Consider the following 9,053-nt stretch of genomic DNA (forward strand, 5'->3'; position numbering starts at 1 on the left):
ATGACTAAGATGGATATGTATTCATTCACCAAAATCTCATATTCCAGCAAGAAAGGTAGTACGATATGATGGATGACTCCTCTTCATGCTTCAGATGTCAGGTGTTCCTCACTATTAGGACTAGATCAGATCCCTAAGGCATGCTTTCACAGCATTTACCAGAATTTGTAGTTATTTATAGTTATATGGATAATTCTCTTACCTTGTATCCTATAAATTTCATGAGAGCAGGAATTATATCCTTGTTCACCACTGTAGCCCCAGGGTCTAGCTCAATGAAAAATATATGTAATATATATACACTATTAATTTATTTCTTTCATGAGTGAAACAACCAGAGTCTAGCTCAATATATGTGTGTGTGTGTGTGTGTGTATGAGATTTAGATATGAGATATATGTACATATACATACATATGCAGGATCTGGCTCCTTTAATCACTAGAGTAGAGAGTCATCTTGTAGAAGTAAATTTGTATTTAATATTACTATCACTATACAGACTTACTTCTGTGTAAAAACCTCTTCTATGCAAGCACCTTTATAGGCCCAGCACTGTCACAGTGGAAATGTGACTGGACCCACATGGTAAGGCCCCAGGTTTGAACACAGGACACACATATGTATGTCTCTGATCTGGACTAGCTGAAAATGGGATGGATTGTGGTGAAGACCGTGCTGGAGTACTGTCCATCTCTCTCTCATAAAAGAAAGAAACTTTTAAAAAAGTAAAGTTATGGGACCAGCAGATGGTGTAATGGTTACATTGTTGGACTCCCAGTCAACCACAGGTCAAGTCCCAGACCCAGAGGCTTAAAATTCATTCTGGACGCATGTGCGTGCATGCCCAAGATCCCAAGAAGAGAATGGGGGAGAAGGGATTGGGGCGTGACCATCTTCTGGGGGGATGATTTCTTGCTTTCTGTCTCTGTCTTTCTGGTGAGCCCACGCACCCTATAATCAAAATCTCTCTTACAAAAAAAAAAGTAAAATTGACATATAATAATATATACAGTAAAAATCTTCTCTTATATATTTTAGTAAATTTATATGTAAAGCTTATATATTATAACATATATAAGCTGCTACAAAACTTTCATATGTAAGTTTACATATTAAATTATATATAAACTTGTTTCTATATTTGAGTATATTTTCTTTTTTTTTTCTTTTTTTGGAGAGTTTTTTGCTATAGGGCGCAAGCGCTCGCCAGACAGAGAGAGACAGAGAAACAGAAGGCAAGAAATCACCCCCCAGGGGGGATGGCCATGCTGCAATCCCTTCTCCTCCATTCTCCTCTCAGGATCTTGGGCACGCATGCACACACGCCTGGCATGAGTTTAAGCCACCGGGTCTGGGACTCGAACTGCGGTCGACTACGTGGGAGTCCAGCAACATAGCCATTACACTAACTGCTGGTCCCTTGAGTGTATTTTCTTACACAGAACTAAGTTTACATAGTGACAATAAATATTAGATGGTTGGGAAAGTCATGATTATTTTTCTATCCAGAAATAAGTCATGACTTTCCCGACAACCCAATATTTCTCATTCACTTGACAAAAGAATAAATTATCCATTTCTGACAGGGAAAAAGTAAAGTAAGTCAGTGTCGGTGAGAGGGCTATAAATCTGGGAGATACAGAGACCTCATTCTTGGAGATACGGAGGTCAGGATGCCAACACATTTAAAGATGGCAGAATTGCCCCAAGGTGGCTGGAGGAGGCACTACCATGCATGCAATGGCAGAGCCTTGGCCGTGACAACTACCAGAGTAGGAAGAACATCTCTGGTTTCCTCTGTTGGTATTCCAAAAAAGGTGTAGTTCAAGTGGTTTAGAGAAGCCACAAGAGTAGTAAACCACCAGGTATTAGCCCCAAGAAGTCAGGCCTACTGTCTGGAATTCTAAGGGCAATTCAATCCCATGGCCTAGTGGTTAAAGGCGTTGGATCCTACATGTTTGACCCCAGTTCAAATCCTGGCCCTGGTGGCTTGAAAAACATGTTAGTGCTTGTGCGTGTGTGTGCCCTAACTCCTAAGAGGATGGAGAAATGACTGTAGCATGGAGAATGTGTTGTAGCAATGGATTGTAGCATGACCATGTCCCATTGAGGGGTGTTTTCTTCCTCTGTGTCTCTTCCTGGGGAGTGCACACACTCTCTAGCAATATATACAGACAAACATGGTAAGCTAATATAGTGACAGTAAATATAAATAAACAACTAAGAAGATCTGCTTCAGGGTCAAAATCAATTTCTGAACTTATAGAGGCATCTGTAAGTTCTGTGTTCAAAAAATGGAGGCAATCCCCACAAATTTAATTTCTAATAGGTTGTCCCCCTGCATGGCCTGGTCAGTATTAATAATATTGGAGCCAGCAGGTGGCATAATGGTTAAGGCCCTGGACTCCACATGGGCAACTGTGGTTTAAGTGCTGGACTCGGTGCTTGAAAATCACACTGGATGTGTGTGCATGTATGCCCAAAATCCTGAGAGGAGAATAGAGGAGAAAGGATTGTGTTGTGGCCATCCTCCCAGGGAGTGATTGCTCACTTTCCCTCTTTGGCTCTCCAACAAGTACATGCACCCTATAGCAAAAACCTAAAAATAAATAAATAATGATGATATTACCTGAGTATTACTACTAAAACAATGTCTTTCATTTAATGCATTATGGTTATGTTCTTGAGAGGCTAGAAATATTTTTCCACAATTTTGCACTTAGATTCTAGCTATTGTAGAAGTAGCCTAAGACCTTCATGTTAGAGGTATTTTGACTCAAGGGTTTCAAGGGGGAAGCGTATTAGATCATCATTTGAGAATATAGATGCCTCACTGCTGAGATATGGTTTAAGGGTTTTATGTATCCACTTCATTTATTAACAAGTTGTTTAAGTTTTATTAGCTGGTTTTCTACTCTGTAACTGTGCTCTTTAATTTACAAGGCAATAAACATTAAAATAAAAACTGGACAACCTATCTTACTTTCCAATAAAGACTTTAATCACTTCAGGGGCATTGTGGCCAAAACATTTAGCTGTGGAAATAAATTCTATTCAGTTTTTTAGGATCAATTTTATTCACAAATGAAAAGTGAACAAATGATCAGAAATAGCACATGCTTAAGATACTAACCTTGTGCTTGTCAAGAACTGTTTATCTTTAATACCAAAGATCACTGGGAGGATATTTTAGAAGGTTTATGATAACTAAGAGCAATCATTTCTGTTGTTTGAAAGGATCTGTTGAGATTTTTCTATTGGGGCAATATTCCAAGAGTCATATTTGAAGAATATACTTAGTCACTCAGTAGTTCTTTAACCATGTACTTTTATTCCTCTAATATTCATGACTGCAATTTATCAAATTGATCTAAGGGTATAAACAATCATATTCTATGATGTCTCGTAGTGACAGAAACTGGAGGCAGAAACAGAAGTTGAATGCCTAAGAATCTGTAATTCTAAAACTCATCATAGATCATTCAGAATTAGTGGTTATAATAATACTATCGCAAAGTGCATTAATAAAGTATAACCCAGGGCCAGCAGGTGGCATAGCAGTTAAGGCACTGGACTCACATGACCAACTATGGTTCAAGTCCTGGACATGGTGACTTGAAACTCACACTGGGTGTGAATGCATGTGTGTCCAAAGTCCTCAGAGGAGAATGGAGGAGAAGAGATTGTGCTGTGGCCATCCCCCTGGGAGTGATTTCTTACTTTGTCTCTTTGGTGATTGCATAATCTCTATAGCAAAATTCTCTCTTTGGGACCAGCAGTTGACATAATGGCTATGTCACTGGACTCCCACATAGTCGACCGTGGTTTGCGTCCCGGACCGGGTGGCTTAAAACTCACGCTGGGTGCGTGTACGTGAGTGCCCAAAATCCTGAGAGGAGAATGGAGGAGAAGGGATCACGGCATGGCCATCCCCCCTGGGGGGTGATTTCTCGCTTTCTGTCTGTCTCTCTGTCTCTCTCTGTCTGTCTGGCAAGTGCACACGCCCTACAGCAAAAACCTCTCCAAAAAAAAAAAAAAGACTAATAATAAGGTATAACACTTTTATTAACTAGAGCATAAAGTAGTATGGTTCCCTAAAATAGCAAATTAAGACAAATAATTACGGCAGTAATTAGTAAAGTACATAGTTCTTGCCTATGGTACTCCTTTCACAGAAATTCTCTCTCATACTCATATTATTAACCCTATTTAGAAATGCGAACATTGGGCTCAGGAAGGTTAAGTTAAATAAAAATCACAAAACAAGCAACAGACCTGGGATTTGAATTCAAAATGTGACTAGGTCCATATTATGCATCCATTTTCAAATGTATTTTACCTTTCGTATGACCTTTGGCTCTTTAAAATGATGTTTGGTCCTGTGACTTACACAGGAAGGCGTTACTTACAGACAACTCACCCATCTAGATGGCCATTGTCAGGACTCCTATGGGCACTGCATACTATGGTACAAAGTCTAGGACATGTGATACTTTTGGAGGCTGGAAATATGAAGGTTTAGAAAGGAAGAAGCTGTGAACAGCAGACATAGCTCAGGGACAGGATCCCAGGCAGATCTGGGAGGTAACCTCCCAAAGTCAAAATATATATGCCCCAAACTGCCTATTTCCCTTCATTTCATAATATGACCTGAAATTTTGCCAAATTATGACTTCATTTGGATCTCATCTCAATTTTGAATACACACACAAATCCACTGGGGATCTTGTTAAAATGCAGAATCCAATTCAGTTTGGGGAGATGCCACAGAGTCTGCATACTTTTGTATGGCCCCAGACTATGTGATGTTGCCAGTCTTAGAGTAGAGAAGATGAAGACACCTGATTTTTCATCTCTGGCTTTCTGGTATGCCTCCTCATTTAGGGAAAAATCTCTTTGTGACACACAATGGAATCAGCAAATTAGAGCAAGTGTCTGCCTTATTCTCTTGTTATCTGAAAACTGGGTGTGAACATGTGGCTAAGTCTGGCCAACCAGAAACTCCTTCCAGGACTATGACCCTTGAAGCAAATGTTGCAAAGAGGCTAGGACGATTTAGAAATCCTCGGCACTGGTGGTACTGAGTCCATCGTCATGATACTGGTGGCAGTGTCCTGTTTAGGCCATTCCTATGGCTGGCCTGCTTGACCTAGTTGGGTAGAGAACACTGTGGAGCCTCTGCCCAGATTATAAGTGTCCATATACCACCCCCAGTCACAGGAAGGAAGTCAGGCAGCTATTTCATACAAAGCATTCCTACTTTGCTTATGCCAAACTAGACCTAGAAAGCACAAAGCAAAGTTCTCAATAAATTGAGGTTCAAAAATCAGAATTTGGGGGTCAGGCAATGGTGCAACAGTAATACAAGTGTCACCACAGTGGAAAAGTCCCAGGTTTGCATTAAGGCACACTCTCAAGCACAATGGATGGGTGGATGTGTGCTCACAATCTGGGGCTACTGAAACCAGGGGTGGACTTCAGTATGAGGACTCTGTTGGGGAGCTATCTCTCTGTCTCTTTCTCTCATGAAAGAAGCACAGCAGGGGTTGGGAGGCTTTTTATGTAAAGGTTGAGAGAGTAAATGTTTTAGGCTTTCTGGGTCACATATAGTTTCTGTCACAGCTACTCAACTACCACTGTAGGACAAAAGCAGCCCTAGGTAGTATGTAAATGAACGGGTATTGGTGGACTGTGGATTTTGAACTTCTACCCAGCAGCAACACTGAGGCTACACTGCCAAAATGGTGTCATGGGTGCCTTGAAGATTAATTTTCTAGATACAATTAAGCCTCTGTCCAATGGGTGAGTCTTCGACTCCAGCTGGAGCATCAGTGCTGAGATTGGTCCACTTGCCTTTTTTGACTATTCCAGTGCTATTTATAATAGCTTCTGGATCCTGCTAACTATACTTGAGTAAAGAACAAAGTATGGGACCAGCGGATGGTCTAATAGTTTTGTCGCTGGACTCCCATATAGTAGACAGCGGTTCAAGTCCTAGACCTGGTGGTTTAAAATTCATGCCAGACATGTGTGTGTGTGTGTGTGTGTGTGTGTGTGTGTGTGTGCGTGTGTGTGCCCAAAATCCTGAGAGGAGAATGGAGGAGAAGAGATTGTGGCATGGCCATACTCCTTGGGGGGGCGCAGGTGATTTCTCGCTTTCTGTCTCTCTCTGTCTTTCTGGTGCTATTGGGTGCCCACACCCAATAGCAAAATAAAAACCAAAAAACAAAACAACAACAACAACAAAAACTCTTTCTAAAAAAAGAAAAAGAAAAAGAACAAACAAAAGGAGCTAAAAGAACTTTCATGTGGTTTGTGACTGGGAACCATGATGGAACCTTCAAACCAGAACCAACTGTAGGGTTTCAATAGCTCTCAGCACCCTTCAGCCACCTCACCCCATCACCCCTATTCCCTCTCCCAACATTTACCCTTCCTCATTTACCCTGCCTCTATATATGTAATTAGAAGTTTGGTTAACAAGTAAAATGGTGTAGGACTTGTGTTCGTGACATTTGTGGTTCTACTCTGAATGGAACACCAGAACTTGACTATAAAAGCTGAATAAGGAAAGCTACAGAAATCATCTAATTGTATTCATCATAATAGTGTGACTTGGGACTGGAAAATGGACGTGCTAATATGAGGACACTTTGCCTGTGATTTGGAATTTGACCCGAGTAGCTCTGAGTAAATGGTTAGGATGGTAGTTGAAAGCCTGGATGGCAGAGAGCTGTGACTCTGAATGATAAAATTTCCTACCAACTTGCATAGCAAGCTGCTCACGGAAGTAATGAGTATTGGGTAAAGCGTTTGAATCAAAACTCATTTGTCATCAAATCTCTAGAGCAAGATATCCTCAAAGTTAGTTACTACATTATTCGTTTTTGCATCTGTGGTTCCTATCACAACCCCTATTTAGAAGCTATATAGTCAGCCAAGGACTTAGTATATTTCATCACTGCTCAGCTTTTGAGGTGCTGTAATTGATATCTATAAAGATTACAATATTGAGGAAGCAAAGGGTATGATCTAAATGCTGGCTTGAGGGGGTGCACAATCTCTTCATTCTAAAGAATAACTTTGTGTTGCCTTGATAAGAAGAGATAAGAAATAAGTGCATGGTTTCAAGGAGAAAAATTTGTGGGTATAAATTGGATCGAGGTATTACTACTTCCGAGCAGAGATCAATAAATATGGCTTGTGGACCAAACCCAGCCCATCACCTGTCTTTGTAAGGTCTGCAGGATAAAAATGGTTGTTACGTTTGTTTAACAGTTGAAAAAAAAATCATATATCATTCTCCTATAGCTGGAGATGAAGACTCACCCTTTGGGCAGAGGCTTAATTGTATCTAGAAAATTAAGCTTCAGTGTGCCCATGACACCATATTGGCAGTGAAGCCTCAGCATTGCTACTGGGTAGAATCTTCAGGAAATCTATTTTCTTTATCAGTTCATTCTCTCAGAATCTGGTTTTCCTGTCTTTTACAGTATGTAGTGAGTTGAGTGGTGGCCCCTCAAAAGGATATGTCCATGTCTTAACGCTGGAATTTGTGAATGTGACCTTATTTTGAAGAATGGCCTTTGCAGATGTAATTAAGTGAAGGATTCTGAGATGAAATCATGCCAGATTTAGGGTGGGCCCTAAACCCAATGACAGTTGTCCTTATGAGTAAAGAAACAGAGAGATTTGAGGCAGATGCAGAGGCAAGGGCCTTATGAAATGGAAGGCAGAAATTGGAGTGATATGGCTACAGGTCAAGGAATACCAGGGATTGCTGGCAATAACCAGAAGCTAAGAGAGAAGCATGGATCAGTTTTTCCCTCAGAGCCTTTGGAAGAAATCAACTCTGCCGACACCTTGATTTTTGAACTTCTGGTGGATGGAAGTCCAAAATCTTGATGGGTAAAGAAGAATGTGAAAGACCGTGAAGAATTAATTTATGTTGTGTTAAGCCATTATGCTTGCAAATAATTTGTTATGCAACTTTAAAGACCTAACACTCAGTATAGAGAAGTCAAAATATTTCATCCTAGGACAAAGCCAAGTACTCAAGTAACGAAAAGATGATGATAAAGTTCTATAGCTTTGTATTCAGGAAAATAGGCATGCACTGGAGGTATATGATTATGGGGTGCTGGGATAGGCTCATTTAAAACATGGCCTTGGGGCCGGCAGGTGGCGTAGTGGCCAGGGGTGCTGGAGTCCCACATGACTGACCGCAGTTCAAGTCCCAGACCTGGTGACTTGCTTTCTCACTTTCCCTCTCTCTCTCTCACTCTATCCCTCTCTGGTCAAATTGAAATAAATAAATAAATAAATAAATGAACTTAATAAATAAATAAGAAATAATTCTTTTTTAAAAATGGCCTCTTTTTGGGAACCAGCAGTTAGCGTAATGGCTATGTCGCTGGACTCCCACGAAGTCGACCGCGGTTCGTGTCCCGGACCCGGTGGCTTAAAAAACTCATGCTGGGCGCGTGTGCGTGCGTGCCCAAGATCCTGAGAGGAGAATGGAGGAGAAGGGATTGCGGCGTGACCATCCCCCCTGGGGGGTGATTTCTCGCTTTCTGTCTCTATGTCTCTCTCTGTCTGTCTGGCGAGCGCACACGCCCTACAGTGAAAATCTCTCAAAAAAAAAAAAAAAAGGCCTCTTTTGCCAACTGAAATACTCCTAATTTCATAATTTGAGATTATCCCTTCACATCATGTTTAAATAGTGTTTCCAGGAGAAGTAAGACATTATGTTTTAAGTTAAATGCATCAGTCTTACTGTAAATAAGTCTAGTTCCTTTTTCATTTTTAGCTATTTAGTATGCATTTCAGTATGTTGAACAGTATACTAAGTACCTTAATATAATTCCTTATTTAACCTCCAAAGAATTCCTTGAGGTAGAAACTATCCTCATTTTACAGATGAGGAGACTGAGAAAATAATATCAGTAAGTGCCTCATGTTTTTGTTTTTGTTTTTTTGGAGAGGTTTTTGCTATAGGGCACGTGCGCTCACCAAAAAGACAGAGGGAGACAGAGAGACAGAAAGCAAGAA

This window comes from Tupaia chinensis, unplaced genomic scaffold (assembly GCF_000334495.1).
Source record: "Tupaia chinensis unplaced genomic scaffold, TupChi_1.0 Scaffold000597_1, whole genome shotgun sequence".
NCBI classification, from domain to species: domain Eukaryota; kingdom Metazoa; phylum Chordata; class Mammalia; order Scandentia; family Tupaiidae; genus Tupaia; species Tupaia belangeri.